General features: G+C 41.9%; 1 protein-coding gene and 1 pseudogene across 1 annotated transcript in view; one reads left to right on the forward strand and one right to left on the reverse strand.

Annotated features, from left to right (window-relative positions):
• PLEKHF2 (pleckstrin homology domain containing, family F (with FYVE domain) member 2) overlaps positions 1-380 on the reverse strand; it is a 20,971-nt gene extending 20,591 nt beyond the window's left edge. The window contains exon 1 of the mRNA XM_004679715.2: positions 175-380. The gene's annotated coding sequence lies outside the window, so the exon portion shown is untranslated. The remainder of the gene's footprint in view (positions 1-174) is intronic.
• Positions 1-19,939, forward strand: part of LOC101622322 — a 29,960-nt pseudogene that overhangs the window by 3,242 nt on the left and 6,779 nt on the right.

Raw genomic sequence — 19,939 nt, forward strand, 5'->3', positions numbered from 1 at the left:
GCGCCCCGTTTCTTACAGACCCCAACATGGCGTCGGCCGCTGCCGCCCGCGACGACAACACCTCCCCGCGCCGCGGACGGCTCGGGGACCGCACAGGGGAACGCCCGGAAAGTTTCGCTTCTCCTCTCTTGGCCCGTCAGCGACCGGCGGGAAACCCAGCCCGGCTTCACCTACCCGGCCGGGCTCTGGCGGCGTCGGCGGCTAAGGTCCGACTCCTCGTCCCGGGCGCCGGGCGCGGACTCTGCCCGCTCCCCCGCCCCGGCCTTTCAGTGTGTATCGGGCCAGCGGTCCAGGGTGTACTGGGCCAGCCGGCGCGGTCCGAACGCGGAGGGCAAGCGGGCTGGCGGCTCAGCCGCTCGCAGGCGACTGCCGGACCCCGCCAGTGGAACCCCACAACTGCCGCCTGGGCTGGCCTCTGCCCAACGCGCGCACGGGCGCGCCGCCGCCCACGAGCAAGCGCGAGCGCACGGGCACGAGCACACCCACAACGCTCGCTCCCCGCCCTTTCTTGCGGGCTCCCTCGCCTGGCCGGTGCCGCCCCGCGCGACGCGCCCGGGGAGGGGCGATGGGGCGGGGCCACCGTGGAAGCCACACCCCCTCCTGCTGCCCCGCGCTGGTGGGTTCCTCGGCGCTTGTAGGAATCTCCTTATTTGACTTGCCAGCTTGGAGGCAAGTCCGTGTAAAGAATTATCTTTTTACGAGTTTTAGGGGAACTGGTAGAATGCAAGATGATGCCCTCCTCTTCCCCACCACTGAACTAGTCTTCTCATAAAATTCAAGAAGTTTCTGCAGCCAGGAAAGAAGGGCTTGGAATTTAAAAGCCCCAGGTGGGCTAGGCAGTTATCTGTTGTCTACCTTCAGCGCAGCTCCTCCGCCCGACACATCTTCGATTTGCTTTCCCAAAACCCCAGGAACTGCAGCTACACCACATAAAGCTCCTTCCCCCACCTCCCTACTATTCTGCCCTTTCTTTTGAGTGTGCGCTCTTATTCCCAGCCTTACAACTCTGGTCTTTCCAAAACTTTTCTCCGACACCACAAAACTTCATCTACCCGCCTTACATGCTGGAAACTAATGATAGCATACAAGGTTAAAGCTGTCCTTCATTTATACTACAGCAGCGGTTTACTGAAAAGATTGATCTAAGACAAGGAATGGAGGAGGGGAAACGACAAAAAGCAGGCGGGGGTTAGATTTGGGTAGATTTTTATTTCCCACTGATCTATTATTTCCGGAATATTTTACCTTCGTTCTTGAATGACAGCCACCACCAACCAGCTGCACGTTGTGGAGCTTAGTTGAGCACAGTTGAGCACAGAAGGAAGGAGAGCAGGTCTGGATTCCACTCTCTTTTTTTGCACCTGCTTAGGATTCTGCTCCCTTCAGGTCTTTGGCCTCCTACCCTCCCCTATTTCAATGTCCCAGAAACAAAAATTTTAAATTAGTAACTACAACAAAACAGATAAGGCTTAACTTTTTTTGTGGGGAAATATATAGGTTCACAATTAAGTAAATCTTTACTTACTCCAGCTGTAATTGTCTCTGTAGACAAGTGTGAATGCCCCCAGGAATCATGCCTTAACAATCAACCTACCCCCTCTTTCACTCAATTTCATCTGCTCCTGCTTGCTGAGTGTCATTCATCAGTGGAAAGAATCAGTAGGAAAAGGGTGGACTTGATTATCTCCAAAATCCCTTTTAAAATTGAGAAAAGAGCCTCCCTGATGGTGCAAGGGTAGCTAAATCTCAGCATTATGATGCTATCACCAGCTGCTGCAGCATGAGTTCATCCCCTTAGCCAAGGAGGTGACCTACATGGTGCAGCAGACCTCTCCTGCCCCACCAGCTGCTCCCCTCAGCAGTGTATTTCAGTAGATCTGCCTGTTCTATCTCCCACTGTATGGTAAATCTGCTCACTCCTACCATGTCACCTTTGGCCCACACCCCAGCTCTTGATGCTTTTAAAAAAAAATTGCTTTAAGAATAAATAAAACTGGCCCTCCCTGGTGGCGCAGTGGGTTAAAGCACTGCATTAAGAAGCTTAAGCCACTTCTGCATGAGATCGATCCCTGCCTGCCCCGGAGGAGATCCACATGGGGAGGCAGACCTCTCCTGGCACCCCCACTGCTCCACCAGCAGTGTACTTCGTAGATCTGCCTGTTCTGCACCCCACTCTGTTCCTGTTGAATCCTCTCACCTTCCGCATCTCTAGATCTCTAGCCTGTACCCCAGTTCTGTATGAATAAATAAATCTTTTAAAAAAAAAGAATAAATAAAACTGAGACAAGAGATTCTGCATCTGAATCTTTATCAAGGTTCCATCTAGAGAATTAGTCATCAAACATTTTTGGTCATTCAGCCATCAATAAAAATGTTTGCAAATTCTCCCATTGCAATTCTACTTATTTAGCTTACCCTCCTATAGACTTATAAGCCAAAATGGACTCAGATCTTGATTTTTACCACCAACTACCTGTTTCCTAAAGATAATGAAAATATTCACCTACACATCATTATGAAAATTAAATGAGCTAATAATATTTGTAAAATATAGTGCCTGGCATGTGGTATATGCTGTATAAGTATTAAATACAGTTTATTATATATATTTAGGTTGCATATAACATATATATAATATATTGCTGGTTTGCGTATATATGTATAGACACATATAGTATTTACCCAATATGCTAGGCATATTACAAAGCACATACATGTAAAAATCAGAAATAATGATTTAAAATGTGTATGTTTTTCTGCACTCTCTATATTCTGTACACTCACTGTGCTATCTGCACCCCAATTTGGAGACCATTGACTTAGAACTGTATTGACAAAAAGGTAGCCACTTGCCACAGTTACTTAAATTAAAAACTCAGTTCCACAGTCACACCAACCACGTTGCAAGAGCTTAATAGGCACATGACTACCTGACAGAAAAAGTACTTCCATTGTTGCAGAAAGTTCTGCTGAATGACGTTGACAAGGGGGGGGTGGTTAGCTAATAAGGGACTGAGGCTCAGGCAATAAAATCAACTCCTGATTCAGACCTGTGTCTATAGTTGCCCATTCAAATCAAGTGATAAGATCTCTCTCCAAGCCTCACACTCCTTTGTAAAATGAAGAATAAAAATAGGATCTACTTCATGGACTTCTGAGCAGAGGAAATGAGATAAGGTTTGTAAAATCTCTGGCACAGTGCCTAACACATAGAGGAACTTGAAATTAACCCATTTCTATAAATCTGAAAGGCCAAACTCTTGACCTTAAGTTTACTAAGAATACTTATTTAGGAAAAAGCAAGTTTGGTTAACTTAGTTGAAAGCAGAGCATTCAAGAAGAGATAGCAAATACTTGGATTTTAACTTCTCCTTGATTTCTTTGCATGCCCTCCCCGCCCCCATGCACACACACACATACACTCACACATGCACAGTGCAGAGGAATATATAAAGAAAATAGCCGCATCTACAACTGCACTGCAGTTATAGTAGTATTGCACACTTGTTTTGAAACATGAAGTCCCTGGGACCCATGGAAATGGAGTTTTATGATTCCGTAGAGGACCTTATAGACAACAATTAAAAGATCATGGGACCTCCCTGGTGGCACAACGGGCTAAAGCGCAGTGCCACGAAGCTAGTTGCAGCCGCTTGAGCATGGAATTCCATCCCTGGCCAGAGAGCTGACCCACATGGCTGGCAGACCTCTCCTGTGTTGCCCGGCTGCTCTCCTCAGCAGTGTGCTTTGTCCATCTGCCTGTCTGCTCCCCACTCTGTCTCGGGTGAAGCCTCTCACAAATCCCCCCCCATATACCTCTGGCCTATACCCCAAATCTGTATGCATAAATAAATACATCTTTAAAAAAAAAAAGATCATTTAGAAAATTTCCCCAGTAAAGTGATATAGATGTTTCCCTTTAAAAATATTGTTCAGACCGCGGGGATTACAATTGAGATGAAAAAAAAAATGTACAAAATGATATAAAAATAAACTTTTGTAATAAAAAAAATATTGTTCAGAGCATAGAGGATTTTAGTACAGTGGAAACTATTTTGTATGATATTATGATGGTGGATACATATCGTTACACATTCTTCAAAATTCATAGACTGTACAATCCCTAGGAATCCTTTTGCACCCTGTAGACTTTGGGTAATCTCTATATGTCATTGTAGTTTCATCAGTGGACCACGCTGATGGAAGACCTTAATAGTAGGGGAGAGTATACACATGTGGGAGCAGGAGGTCCATGGAACTTTCTGTACTTTCTGCTCAGTTTTTCTGTGAACCAAAAAGTGCTCTAAAAAAATGAAAGCTATTCAAAAAGGAAAATATTATTGCATATGTCTTTTGGAAAGATTGGAACTTAAGCTTGGGGAGTTACTTGAGAAAATCTTTGGCAGGCTTTTAAATTCATTTCTTAAAAGATTTATTGTAAATCATATTTCTCAGACTGCTGCTCTTTTAGCACCCTGTCAAGCTATCTTACCTTAAAATCAAGAAATGACATTTAAGTTTGAACAGAGAAGCTTATCCATATTTAAAAAATAAATTTTCTTGGCATAAATTTGATCTTGGAAGTTTTTTTTTTTTTATATGCTTCGGGTTTGTTTTTTTTTCTAAAGATTTATTTATTCATACAGAACTGGGGTACAGACCAGAGATGTGGAGGGTGAGAGAATTCACCAGGGACAGAGTGGGGAGCAGAGCAGGCAGATTGAGGAAGTACACTGCTGAGGGGGGCAGGCGGGGATCGAACACATGAGGAAGTGACTTAAGCTTCTTAGTGCAGTGCTTTAACCCACTGCGCCACCAGGGAGGGCCTGATCTTGGAAGTTTTAATGTATAACTCTAGTATACATCAAAAATCCTGTGAATTTTCCTAACAATGAATAAAAATTGATTGGGCATTTGCCTCACTGCAAATGCCTCATTAATTTCTACATGTCTAACATCATTTATTTGTCATGTTGGAAACAGAGACACTAGTTATATGTCTTATCAGAAACAAAAGGCTTAACACCATTAATTCCAGGTAGATTAGTGAATTAGTCATTCATATAAGATCTGTATACTTTTGCATAAAAAAGAAATAAAATATACAACTTTATTAATTTTTTAATCTTTTGTAGAATTATGCTTGATTCTGCCTCTCTTTTAGCAATCTACTATAAGTATGTATTGTTTGATTTTTTTTTAAATGACACAGAAACAATCATGGGTAAGCTTTTCAATGAAGTGGAATTATATTAAAATTTTCATACACCAAGGCACACAAGGGCTGCTTTCTTCTGTAGAAAATTCCTAAATTATCTGCACATTACCTTCTCTGCCAATAAAGGGAATGTACACAATAAATGCCTTATTCCTCAACATTATCTCCTAAAAATAACAAATTAGCCTCTACAAGCAGTTATAGAAATTAAAACGACTCAAAGTAAGAACACAGCCTGTAAAATTAAGTTTTTAAACATTTGTGCAATGTTAAATAATATTCAACAGCAACTTTAAATTCAACTATTATCAAGAAAATCTATTTAAAAAGCAGAACATTTTTCTAAAATCCTGGCTTAAATAGGTCACTCATGCTTTTATATAAAGAGAAGAACTGTAAGCATGACTTCATTTTAAAAATTCATTTTCAAATAAAAATAATAGCTTTTATAGTTTGAGCCAGAAGAACTAGGTTCAAATTTTGATCCCACAACTTATTTGAGTTATGGAAACTTATGTAAGTAGCTTAACTGTTCTGCACCTCAGTTTTCTCATGAATAAAGTGGAAAAAATAATCCTTACACTAGGGATTATATTGGGTAATATAAGTATAGCCCATATTAAATAAATAAGTAAATGCTTAACAGTCAGTGTGGTGGTAATAGTTGTAACAATAAATATTGTTGCTGGTGAAATTATTAATAAATTGTAGGCTTTTACCAGTTATATGAAAGGGCAGGAAACAGTATATTAAACCTTGCCATGACTGATTCAGATTCCATGGCAAACTTTCAACCTCCATATTTGTGCCTCTCTGAGGACTATTTCTCTATTTTAAATTCAGAAAAAAACAAGGGACGTTCACAAGCAAGACAACTCAAGTCCTCATTCAGCTGCAGGCCCCCATCACACTCTTCACATGTCTCCCCCCACTCTGTGTGTCACCTCCCCAAAACTTCTCCAGCCCTTTCTTCTACTTAAATCTACCCATGTGTTTCTTTTCTGCTTAGCTCAAACTCAGCTACCAGGCCTGGTAAGACAGGCTGGCCTGGCCAAATAGCATAGGGCATCTGATTCAAGAAGAGGGCAAGGTGGCCAGAACAAAAGCATCCTCAAGGGAAGGGCCATCTTGGCCTACTATTGCTCGGTCCCATCTCAACAGAACCTCAGTGTGGTCCATAGAACCTCTCTATGGAGATGATTATTGAATTGAAAGATGAAAAGGAGGCAAGTCTGGGAAGTGTTTCAGGGTAAGGGAATGTGTATAAAGGCCTCGAGGCAGAGGGCGTTTATAGTGAACTCAGACCAGAAAGATCAGTGAGGTATAAAGACGTCAGCAGATATAAAGAGGTAGGTGAGGTAACCAGAGGCCAGACGGTTCATGCCCCAACCAGAAGGACCTGCACTAAAATGTTATTAACAGGAGGATAACAGTTTGATTTGCTATTTTAACAGTTTCAACTCAGAATGGAAGGCAAAATGGAAGATCTCTCAGTAAGCTACTGTAGGAAGTCAGGGGCAGAGAATGAAAACCTAGGCCAGGGCAACCACACAGGAACATAAGAGAAAAGGGCAACTGTGGTATATTTGAAGGTAGAACAGGTAGGACTTGCTAGCTGATGGCAAAGATGAGAGAATTGGTGGAATAAAAAACTTAAGCTAGATTTAGGCTTATACACTTGGTAGATTGTGGCTCCATTTATTAGTAAAATGCATTGGAAAGGAGCTAGTTTGAGAAAATGGGGAGAGAATCAAGAATATTTGATGTACTTATTTAGAAATGCTTATTAGTGACCCCAAGTTTCAAGGTCAAATCTAGAGTCATGGGAAAAATCAAGACTCAATGTCTAAATTTGAGCATCATCTAGTGAGAGACAGTAAGTAAAAGTATAGTTGAGATACTCTGAAGACATGTATTTGAATAAAAGCCTTCAAAGTCAAGACTCTAAAGATGGATTAATATAGCTTATCATCAAGAAGTAATGCTTTCCCACAAAGATATTTACTGTGATGTTATTTGTAATATCCAATAAATGAGGAAACACTAAATGTGTATTTGAGAGCAGTTGATTACTTGGTACAATAAAATATTATTCAATAATTTAAAGTTTTTTGATAAGAAAGGAATATGTCTATATTCATAATACATGTATATATTATAATACCAATGCTATAGTAAGAAAAGAACTATATACTTGTCTACATGACATGACAACTACATAAAATACCTATATATAGATACATAGCTATCTTTATATAGATAAATATAAATTGATTAGTGTGGATAATAAATGATGGCCACTATCAATACTTTCTTTCCTGTAACATATTCTACTCTTCAAATCAAGGAGTCTGATTCTCCTCCCTCTGAACTGGGGCTGACCTTGGTGAGTGGACTTGACCAATGGACTATGCTGGCAATCACTCTTGGGAAGCTTCCTCCTGGAATTCAGGGCCTATGCAGTAAAATGCCCAAGCAGCACGGGCACTCCCATTCACCGCTCCAGAATACCCAGCCAAAATAGCCAGCATTAATTCTAGCCAGATGTGGGCCATTTCGGACCTCCAGCTTAAGCCAGCCATTAATTACTGCGGTTCCAGCCAATAACCAGCTGCAACCTTATGAGAGGTTCCAATTGAGAACTACCCAGAAGAGCCCACCAGCCCACACCAAACTACAAGGACAATTGTAAACTGTTCCTTTAAGACAGTAAGTTTGGGATGATTTGACACAAATCAATATCTAAGGACTCTCCAAGACAGCCTGTATCTGAGCCCATGACTCAGCGATCCAGGCTGCTTTGCTCTAGTGACTCCACCCTCTCTGTAGCTGACATCCTATCACCCTGAAGGGAAAGATAGAACTAGAAGCTCACACAGGACTTTTCCTGCCTCCACCCAGAAGAGACCAGTGTCACTTTTGCTCAGACTTTTTTAATTTGCTGGGAGTTAGGAAGTATAGTCTCTTGTATATCAAAGAGAAAAAATACATTGGTGAGCACTGATAATGTCTACCATACTCATATATTATTTTTACTTTTTAATTGCAAACAATTTCAAACATGACAAAAAGTACAATAGTGAAAATAATAAGTACCCATGTATCCCTACCCAGACTTCTAGCTTTTATAACCACAAACAAAAAATACCTTTCTTGTAAAAAAAACCACTGGCTATTAAATGCCCATAGAGAGCTTCCTGTGGGTGTCAGGTGATAAGTGCTGATTCCAATCAGAAGATGTCAAGGTCAGACTCCTTAACAAAGCTCTTCACTATCGCTCTTCAGCCCACTTTTCTGAAGAGCTAACATTTCCTCCCAATATACTCAATAGAGGAGTACTTTTCTCACCTTGTATCTGTGTAGTCTTTCTTTTGCAAAACAAGATCCCAATTTACTTTTGTATGGCCACTCCCACCCCACTCCCAGCAAAAGTGTGAGTAGGATTAACCTTCCCTCAGTCTTAAGGGGGGGGTTGCTTGTGCCCAACAAGGTAACACATACTCCTGGGTACAGTAATTGGTCCCATCAAAATGAAGCCCAGAGATTTTTACAATTGAGGTTCTCTCTCCTCCTGACATGAACAAAGAATACAGCCTCTGGTCATTGGCATCACCTTGGGACCCAGAAGAAGTCTGTGCCAGGCTGCAGGTCACATAGTGAAAGCAGAGCAAAGAAGAATTGGAATCTTGAAACCATCAGGCCTCATCTCTCTCCTGAACTACCTCTCCCTTTTCAGTGAGACAGTAACTCCTTTTGTTGTTGAAATCAGTGAAAGTAGAGTTTTATGTTAATTTCAACCAAAAGACTCCTAGTTAATAGTGCCAACACTATGATCCAGCCAACGTGAGTCATTTTCAGTTCCCAAAAATGTATGCATTTTCACTTCACATTATGTTTAAACTTAGCTCAACATGTATTATTGCACATAGTCACCATAGGAAGCAACGTGGTCTGGGCCCTGTTGTCATGGTTGAAGAACAAAGTCACTTTTCTGTAGCATGGAAGCATTTTTAAAAATCAAGAACATTGCAGATTTCCAGCTGTTGAGAGTGTTAACTTGTACACATATGTCATTTTAAGGTATCTGCCTGGACAAATGACCAGGAGCAGCTCTCTGAGGTCCAAGTAACTATCAAAACTATCTACTGAGCAGTCAGGTATCGCTGATAAGAAAATTTGCCCAATGAACCAGCCCTTTTCAGTGGCTTGACAGCTGATATACAGAAAGCATGTGAATACAAAAACTTGTTGTGTCTCAGTTATGTTTCTCACTTCCTGATGCGGTTGTATGAATGGGGAAGTGTATGTCCCTCCAAATATGTGCAACAGCACTCCAACCAGTGTGACTGAGTCAACTAGAGAGAACTCTTAACATCAAAGGGGGAAATGGAGAAACATTTTTCAATCGGGGAGCCAGATTCGCTCTTCCCTTATTATAATTCTCTCCTCCTCTCACCATATTTATAACTAGAAAAAAGCCTCCAAGGTTTGATAATATAACTACATTTTCAAGTTGCCAAGGGAGACATCCCAGAAATAGTGTAGTAAAGGAAAACACGTGGTTTTGTGGTCTTCACAGTCATAAAAATTCATCTTTTCTTGTCTTACTATATTTTCACCCTCTCTCCTTCAGTTCTCTTAGTGTTGACAAATATTGAGTGTTCAAGACAGTTTCTAGGCTTCAGTAGCAATGATGGATAAAGCAGATCTATTAAACATAAAAAAGAATTTCTGAAGAGTTGGTAATTTGGCAAGACAGGCACAAAATTTAATATGCTCTTCAAAGGCAAAGCGATCTTAATATACACTTTGGCTTGGCTTATCGCAAATCTCAGATGAGCATTTACCTTAGCTTGTTCATATTTTCAGATCTAAGCTGAAGCATTAATGTCAAGGTTGGTTTTGTAAATCTCCATGAAATATCAACAAAAACTGTATTTTGCTTCTCATTTTTACTGTTTTGATCTCAGAAGGGACAAAAATGTCAGAAACAGTTAAGAACATAATTATCATCACCTGTATACACTGAATGAAATAATGACATTATAGAGCAGTGATAGAAAGTATATACAGAAAGATGGCAAGATGACTCATAAGTACAAGCACTGAAATAGCTCTGCTTTTGTATATAGTGTGACAGAACTGTCAACAACTAACTAATGTAATAGAATAATGAATCACTTGGGACTAGATTTATTTAAAAGTTCCTGTAAAGTATACCTACACATGGAGTGCCACAAAGTGCCATTGACTCTCAGCTAACATCATTATGGCACAGGAGGCAAAGGCCAGTAGGTCACCCACTTACTGGTAAATTCCACAGCACTGGTGGCCCTTTTTTTCCCTCTACCTACCTGACTGGAAAGCAATGGTGTTCAGTAGTTAAGTCCCTTGGGCCACACCCTGGCCAGGTTTTCCTTTCTTCTCCTCTTCAGCCTCAGGCTGCTGCAGGCCCTTCCCTCTTTCAAGTAAACACCACCCCTCTCAAGTGTGGCTTCACTTCTCCCTTCAAAGCTAAAGATAGATTTTTGTTTGTTGAACTTAGTCTTTGCTCCTCCCTCACAATAGCATGAGATCCGCCCCCCCCCAAAAAAAAATCATGGCCCATCTGGTCAGGAAAACAAATGAGTAAGGTAAGCCTCATACTAAAGAAATCTTATGGGCCCTCCCTGGTGGCGCAGTGGGTTAAAGCACAGCACTGAGAAGCTAAAGCCACTTCCGCATGGGTTCAATTCCTGCCTGCCCCGGAGGTGACCACATGGCGTGGCAGACCTCTCCTGACCCGCCCACTGCTCCCTTCAGCAGTGTACTTTGTAGATCTGCCTGTTCTGCTCCCCACTCTGTCTCTGGTGAAGCCTCTCACCGCCCCTGAGCCTCTGGCCTGCCCAGTCTGTATGTACAAATAAAATAAATCTTTAAAAAAAAAATCTTACGAACCTTCAGGGTCCTGGTTGTAATTCCCAAGTACCAGATGTCCTTTGGCCTCGGCACAGTAAGAATTCTGTGTGCTGTGGGTCATATGGTGAACATGGAACTCACCAACTCTTGGGGTGAGGTGACAGAGGGCACCCCATACCCCTATCTTTTCTCCCTCAGGATTGATGCATTCCTTGGGCCTGCAGTTCCAACTGACACTAAAGAGTTACACGACTCCACCGTTTCCTCTCGTGCTGTTACAGGGCACCGCAATGTGAATTGGGTTGCCTGTCTGTGGGTCCTCACCCACGCGCTTAAGATTCAATCATACTGTGGACATACACCAAAAGATTCAATAATGAATTTATTTACAAGGAGAAAGGTAAAGGAACAACCCAGGGGAAGAAAGAGAAATACAAGTTAACTAGAATGTCCTACCAGTTCTGCTGACGTGGACTCCAATAGCACACTGAAAGCTGATCAAGAGCCAAACGACCAGCTAGCTGCGAACCACCAAGCCAAGAGACCCCTAGAGCCCACATGTCCGGTTTTATCCTCCGCTCCACCCTCACATCCCAGCGTGCTTCTTCTTGTTATTGATGGGATTAGTAGTTCCAGTATCTAGAGTGGAGGAGGAGTCCATGAAACCTGTTACGGCACTGTACCTGTTACAGTGCCATTTTTCTGAAATAAATAATTCATATTTCTGAAATATCAGAGCATTAACATTTCTTAATCGGTCCTATTCTACAGAGAAATGATCCTCAGATATTTCTTCACACGCCCCAAAAGAGAGCACCGAATCAGAACCCTTGGCTTCCAATCCTTAGTCTGCCATTTACTTGCTACCTGTGTGACCTTGGGCACATCAATGAGCCCCTCTATGCCTCAGTTTCCTCACCTATCAATTTATGGTGAGGTTTCAAAATGATGGTCCATTGAACATAGTTCCTGGCACACAGCAAGAATTAACATCAGGACTCTGGCCAATACCTCGCGGTCCCTATCCAGCACTCTGTGCCTGGCACAGAGGGGCCTTCTCAACTTTGTTCCTTCACTAAAGCCAGTGTCCATTTCAATTGCTCAGTTCCTGGGCCATCCTGGTTGCCAAACATTTTTAATCCAAGTGCTGGCTGTGCTAAGTGCACTGAAAGGAAATTCACACAAGGTTAGTGTGCACTTATGGTTATCAGAGCATGGGAGAGGTGATGGAGGAATCAGGTGGATGCAGCAAGGATAGAGGGAGCAGGGAGGCCTGGGGCCTTTTGTCTGCAATGTGAGAGGCAAACAGGATCATACTCGCTTACAATAGCAGAGATGAGTATAGCAAACATTGTTGTATTATTTTCTGTCACTGCCAGACAAATGACCATAAATCAAGCTTAACATCAACAGATATGTATTTGTTACAGGGCACCCCAAAGCCCCCAAATATGTCCACTCTAAATAGGCTTGGCATCAAGACAAAACCTGACACCTTTAATGGAAATGAACTTTAATATAATTAGTGAACAATTCAGAAAAGACAAAGAAGATAGTTTTAAAATCAAGCAACCAAGGTTACCCATCCCCTTGTGGGTAAATGTCCAGCCAAACAGGATTGGTCCAAATCAAGGCCCATAAGTTGTCACATAAATCTAAAGCACTTTCCATCAGGAACCTCAGGAATGGGTCAGAAATGGCCAAACAAGCCTGTGAGGAAAAGAGCAAAATCAACACCAAAATAAAAGCTGTCATAGTGAACCTCCACCAGTCTCTCACCCACATCTGTTTCAATCAGTTCAGGACCAAGAAGCAAGTGCAGTTTCTTCACATGTCTCTCTGCCTTGTGCCTTTTTCAGGTCTCCTTGCAGCTCTCCATCCTGCTTCCTTTCCTCTCCAGTCTCCTGTCTGCTTTTTCTCTCCCAGATCAGCTCTACCCTCCCTTGGTGGGGTAGGGAACCTGGAACATGGCCTTTTCCTGGAGACCACCCTGATACATATTCTCTTACTCTTCTGGGTTCCAGGACCCCTAATTCCCTCTGAAGGTGTTAGCAGGATCATGCTCCTTCTGAAGACACTAGGTGAGAACCCGTCTTGGCCTCCCAGCTGCTGGTAACCCCAGGCATCCATTGACTGTGGCACTATGATGCCAATCTCCCATCAAAGTATTAAACAGACCCAACCCTGCTTCATTAAGACTAGACAAGCTAGGGCCCGTTCAGTATGGGATGAGGATAGAAAATGCCAATCTGCCTTGGTCTTCACAGGTCTTGCACCTGGGCATCTCAGTGCCTCAAATCTCCCTCTACCTTTCTCTTAGAAAGACATCTGTCATTGGAATTGAGCCCACCCTCGACTCAGGAGGACTTCATCTTGGGAGCTTTATTATAGATAGCTCCCATACAAGCAGAATCATAACTACACTCACAAAGAATTTTTTTTTAAGTAAAGTCACATTCACAGGTTCTGGGAGGTTACATCTTTGAATAATTTTTTGGGGGGTGAGGGTCACTATTTAACCCACTCTATACAAAAGAATCCTTTTATGCAAAAGGCACTTTGTACATACTCGGACTAATACTTATCTGCCTTGTGCTTGGTGATTTATAGATTAATTCTATGACATTGAAGAGCAAAATATGGGAGTGCTGCCAATTACCCAGATATGATCCTCAGCAACTCTGCTGGCTTTGATTTTATAGTTTCCAGAGGCTATCGGCTAACTTGGCTCACAGCCCTCGTCAATCACATCTCCTTCAGTGATTCTGGTCCTCCTGCCTCCCTTTCACAAAGACCCTTATCGTTACATTGGGCTCACCCAGATAATACCTAATTCAATGCAAAGTCCCTTTACAAGGAAAAATATCATAATCAGGTTCTAGGGAGTAGAGTACAGATGTTTTGTTTCTAGATTATTTGTAGAAAAAAGCAGATTCTTTTCTTTGTATGAGGTTGAGTTGTAAAAACTACTTGCTTTTCTTTTGTACACCCCCATTCAATGTTGGCTGCTCAAATCAGACAGGTGGAAAGGGAGAATACACTTTTTCTTGCACCTATAGTGGAAACCTTGACAGCAGAGAGTAACTGTGCCAGGTCTGTCCAATAGATGGATAGGATGCATATTTGGGGGTGGTGGTCATTGTTGGGAACTTGGGTTTCCTGCTAAGAGCAATAGGACTTAATGGGGGTTTGTAAGCAAAGGAGTGAAACCAGTAGAATTAGGATGACAAAAACAGAAGAAAACACTGGAACAGATTCCACAATATGGAAATGGCCAAACAGCAGTAAGAAGGAACGTCATAAAACTATCAAAACTCCAAGTCTGTGAACCATATTGATTCCTGAAAAATCCTTTGTTGATATCAAGTGAAAAGAGTGGACAGAACTGCTCATACCAACTATATGTCTGTTTACAGGACATGTGAATTGATAAAGATTTAAATGGAGTTTTCAATTTTTCTGAAATGTATGAAGTTTATTCAAATATGTACTCTGGAACAGCTTCTGCTCTGATCTTGCAGTTGCTCAGAATCGCCCACATGCCCTCCAGCGATACTTTTTAGCTAGCTTCTTCCTGCTCCTGTCTTCACTGGATTTCTGAAGCCATTCATCCCCACTCTTTTTCCCTACCTCAGTGTGACTTTGTTTAAACAATCTGGTTAAGAAAAAAATTCCTGAGTTCATTGACTGCCTACAGCTATTCCTGGGAATCTTGGCTCCCCCTTCTCCATTGTGGGTAAGAACTTCAGTTCTGCCCAGGCCTGTCAAAGTCAGAGACCAGGCCAGCCCAGCAGGCTTCACCTCCAATTGGGAGGTCAGAGAGGTGAAAAATAATTCTTTTCCAAAAACTCATTGCCTGAAAAAGTTACAAGTTACTTACCAATCAGCAAAAGGAAAACTGCATTCAGCCAGCAATTTTCCATAACAACACTAATCTTAGAGCTGACACTGAGTGTTGGGTTCCAGAAAGGTTATTGTCCAATGACTTAAAAATAAATAAATAAATAAAGGTTCCATGAAGGCCAAAGTGTCCTCCTAGTCCTGGAAACAAGTTTAGGGGTGAGCGTAGCAGAATAGCATACAGACTTGAAAGTACAGATTCTAGACCCAGATTTTCTGGACTCAAACCCCAGTTCTGCCATATACTAGCTGCTACTTTTATTTATTTATTTTTTAAAGATTTATTTATTTATGCATACAGAACTGGGGTACAGGCCAGAGGCTCAGGGGCGGCGAGAGGCTTCACCAGACACAGAGCGGGGAACAGAACAGGCAGATCGACGAAGTACACTGCTGAGGGGAGCAGCAGGCGGGCCAGGAGAGGTCTGCCTCGCCATGTGGTCTCCTCCAGGGCAGGTGGGAATCGAACTCATGCAGAAGTGGCTTTAGCTTCTTAGTGCTGTGCTTTAACCCACTGTACCACCAGGGAGGGCCTCTTTTTTAATTTTTTCTAAGACTGAAACTTTTAGATAAGTGACTAAACTGCTTTTCATCTAAGTTTCTATACCCATTTATTCAGAATAAAAATAACCCCTACCTTATTAGGTGGTTATGAAGTGTGAGTGAATAGATAAAAAGCACTTCGAACAGTGTCTGTGATATTGCAGGCATTCGATGTGTTAGCTCCTATTATCTTTTACTGGAATGTGTCCAACGCTGCACATCACTGATATTAAAAACTGCATAGATAGCCCATCTGGCTTATGAAGTAAATGATAACCATGAACCATAACTTACAGAACAATGAAATTGTTGATCCAGGGCTTCATAAAGGCATATTGATGGCTGCTGCCTGGTACATGGTTTATTAGGTAGGCAAGATGCTAATAAGCCCAAAGTTGAAGACTTAAATATATTCATTCCCTCTGTTTTAGAGACCCAACTAGAAGTTTTTACTTCTCAGGCCATCACTTAGGCATATGGGACAGGCCCTAAGGACACGCAGTTGCTTTATTGCTACCATTGGACTAGAGTTAACAGAGAAATTGCCACAGTTCCATAGGCAGTATATGTTAAGGTCATTAGAATCCTTTTCTAGAATTAGCAATAATGCATTTTACCACCATCCTGGGGATTCCAGAAGGGTAATTAAAAGATAAAGAAGAGAAGAAGCCTTAGAAGGGCCTACTAATATGTAACTCCAGATTGTTTGGAAGCCAGCAAAATATTTCCTACAGAGGAGGCAGAGACAGGACCATCTACACAATCCTGAATTATTTGTGATGACCACTGTCCAGTTATGCTATGAGGGAGATTATTGCATTGGGTGGAAACACAGTGACCTATAAAGTCCCTTCCAAAATATGACTCTACAAATTAGGTTAGTAGAAATTCCTTAGCCCAAATCCTCCCAGATAGTTCCAGTTAAGAGAAAGTCAGACAAAGGAAACATTGTGCATTACATGAACTGCTTGGGGTGGGAACTCTGGGTACTACCAGATGTTATTATAGGAAGTGGAGAAAATAGATTAAGTCACAAGATGAGGTGCTCAAATAGACTTCTTTGGCCTGCTAAGAACACACTGTATTGTATGAAAACCAGGAAAGGAATTACTGCAAATAAAATTATTATAAAAACAAGCATATTAAATACTTGGTTTTGATTTGGTTAAAGCATGTTTAACTGAATGAGAATTAGATTGCTTCAACAAGAAGGTAAATGAAAAGTGCTTTGAGATCCGGCTTCACCCAAGGTATGTAACATTCATCTGGGAGGCATCCAACATTGATTCCTGTTTTGTATAGTGACCTTAGGGCCAGGATGGGGAAAGCATGGAGAGGAAGAAGAAAAGAACTTGATTTTGCTGAGCTTTGGCTTGTTCAACTACAAGAATAAGCAAAACAATAGTCACACCTACATCACAGAGTATGTGAAAGTTAAACAGGAAATGTCTACAAAAATAGAAAACAATGTATTTGTGTATGGACATAATAGCTCTTTTAATCGGAATCTTCTAAGGCAAACTTTCTGGGCATCGGTTTTTATGACACAGGTATTATTTAGTCAATATTTACCAATACCTTCTGAATTAATGTAACTTCAAAAGTTAAGCAATGCAAAGCTAGCTCATTCTAGCATAGAGGATAAATCAGTTTAACATATAAAAAGGTATGTAGAAAATGAAAGTAAAACCTATAGAAAATCAGTGGCAGTGTATTCAGACCTCAGATATTTAGGAAGTCAGAACTTTGCATCTGATTTTATATGGATTATCTGGCTAGACCACAGTTGAGCAAATTAGTCCATTTCCTTTTCATTGTCAATTTTTTCCCTCTTTTCTTTAAAAGGAAACACACACACACACACACACACACACACAGCCATATTTGGCTCCATCACAGTTTTTGTGTTAGCAAAGTCACCTTGTGCAGATAACTGAGTGTTATTGGTCCTGCCCCTATTAGGATGAATTCTACCTCACCCAACCCAGATTCCTTCCTTCTCTGGAAGCACTCAAGTGTCAAATCCCCCATCCTGCTCCACCCTGCATCTTCTGCTAGCTAAACCACTTGATTTTCTCTATATTCACCACTGAGGCATACTATGCAAATGAAACAGATGTCTTCAAGCCAGAGGGAGTGAAACCTCTACAAGCACTGGTCAGGCTCAGATGCAAGGAAATCACCTATTTTTTTTTCTTTTCCCCTAACTCTAATTGGATGGTGGTTGTTACCTGCCAGGTGCAAATACATGTAAAGGTAGGCTCATAGGACAATGTGGAAGATGGCCAGAGGAAGTGGAGGAAGTTTGCTTGGAAAGCTAAAGAAGGACTCTTGGAAGGGAAATACAATAAGGGAAGAATGATAAATGCATTATTTGAAGGGAATATTGTTAAATGTAACACCAGGTGTCACTGAACACTTTTGTGTACTACAGATTGTCTTAACATTGCACATATCACCTTATTTAAGCCTCCTGACAATACTCAAAGGTAAGTATTAGCCTGATTTTACTGATGAGGAAACTGGGGTGTAGATGACGTAGGTGGCTGGAGGTCCTGAAGCTGCTGGTGGCACAGAATGTAAGCCCCCCATGGCTGGCAAGACCCCCGCAACACTTGCCCTCCTCACACTTCCCAGTGACAAGCATAAGCTGGGCAGTATGGCTGTGAATTTCGTTAGAACAGACTTGGTGAGCTCAACACGTTTTCGATAATTCAGCTTCTAGGGGCAAAAGGTCTTGTGAAACTGCAGATAAGCAAAGAAAATGGAGTTATTTTGGAAACTATTTCTGCATGTAGGAGGGATGTAATAAAGATTTATTTACTTGAAAAGGCTCAGAAAGCTATGAAATAGCTACAGCAATGTTGACCACATTGGGGTCTGGCCTAGAGATGATTAGTTTGGAATCAAATTATGTGAAAGGGGAATTTGAGGTTAACTACACAGACATATTGGAAGACACACAGGTGTGAATCAAAAGCCTCACGTACAGTGGGAATTACAGTGGGAATTTGGATGACAGGGCCAGATGTAAATAAGGAAGGTGTAAAGATGAAAGGCAAACAACGTCTCGCATCCAGCTAAAATAGAGCATGGCATCATGAGAAGGAGCTGGACCCAGCTGTGCTTTAAGTACATACAAAAGAAAGGGGAAGGAAAACAACCCAGTTATTGTTGGGAGTGACCAAATGCGGAGATTTACTGAGGGACTGGATAAGGGCAGTAATAAATCAGGCCTTGCTTCCAAAGGTGATAAGGCAGTAACAAACTGGGCCTTGCATCCAATTAACGGGACCTTGCATCCGGGATGGGACTAGCTGAAGGTGATAACAAACTGGGCCCCACATCCAAGTTTGATAACAAACTGAGCCTTACATCAAAGGACACAGCGATGAGTCACCCCTTTGGAATGTGAACTTAGAATCTATATAAGAGACCCTTCCCCCCTATAGAGTTGGCAGTAGCTGCGGACCCCATCCTTGGGTCTCTGTCTCAGCTGCTGTCCAGGAGCAATAACCTCTGCTTGCTCAGCCTTTCTGCCTCCCGCCTTCCTTTCTTCCGGCCGGTCACAGAATTTGGGAAAAACAGTTATTTTTATTTGTCTGAATGAACTTAGGGACATTTCTTGGGAGAGCAAAAGGGGGGTATATAAGATAATGAAATCTTTTCTAGAAGAATTTCCAGGGAGAAATAAAAAGATTTCAGCTTGTAGGTGTTTGAAGGATGAAATAGATGACTTTCACATTACTCAGCATTAAGCATGTGTCAACAATAATTACAAGTGGGAGAAGATAGAACTTGAGTGGAAAAGAAGGAACCATGACTTGACTTTTTCTCATGCCTGGGAGGAGGAAGAAGAAACAATGGAGGATGAAGAGACAACCTAGGGAAATTAATAAGGGCAAGATGAGCTAGGCTAAGAATAATTGTGGGAACCACAAGTTTCCAGGAAAAAGAGATGTTAGAACATAACACTAGGGAGAACATGGGATAAAAGCAGAACAGTATAAGTGAAATAAAAAAAACAGAAGAGAAATCAGGGTATGAAGCAAAGAAAGAAACAATCATACAGATATGAACATTTTAACAGGTAGCATACGGTGCCATGAGGGAAGAACTCCAATATGATACAGAAAGAAGTATTTCCTGTTTGGAGATGTCCAAAGGGGTCTCCTCAAAAAGGGTTACTTAAGAGAGGCAGGCAGTTATGCAGCCAGGAGGAAAGTCAGGTAAAAGTCCCACAAAAAGGCCCTCCCTGGTGGCGCAGCGGGTTAAAGCACAGCACAAAGAAGCTTAAGCCACTTCCGCATGAGTTCGATTCCCGCCTGCCCCTGGAGGAGACCACATGGCGTGGCAGACCTCTCCTGACCCGCCCGCTGC

Source organism: Condylura cristata, unplaced genomic scaffold (genome assembly GCF_000260355.1).
Source record: "Condylura cristata isolate star-nosed mole 26May11 unplaced genomic scaffold, ConCri1.0 scaffold00009, whole genome shotgun sequence".
NCBI classification, from domain to species: domain Eukaryota; kingdom Metazoa; phylum Chordata; class Mammalia; order Eulipotyphla; family Talpidae; genus Condylura; species Condylura cristata.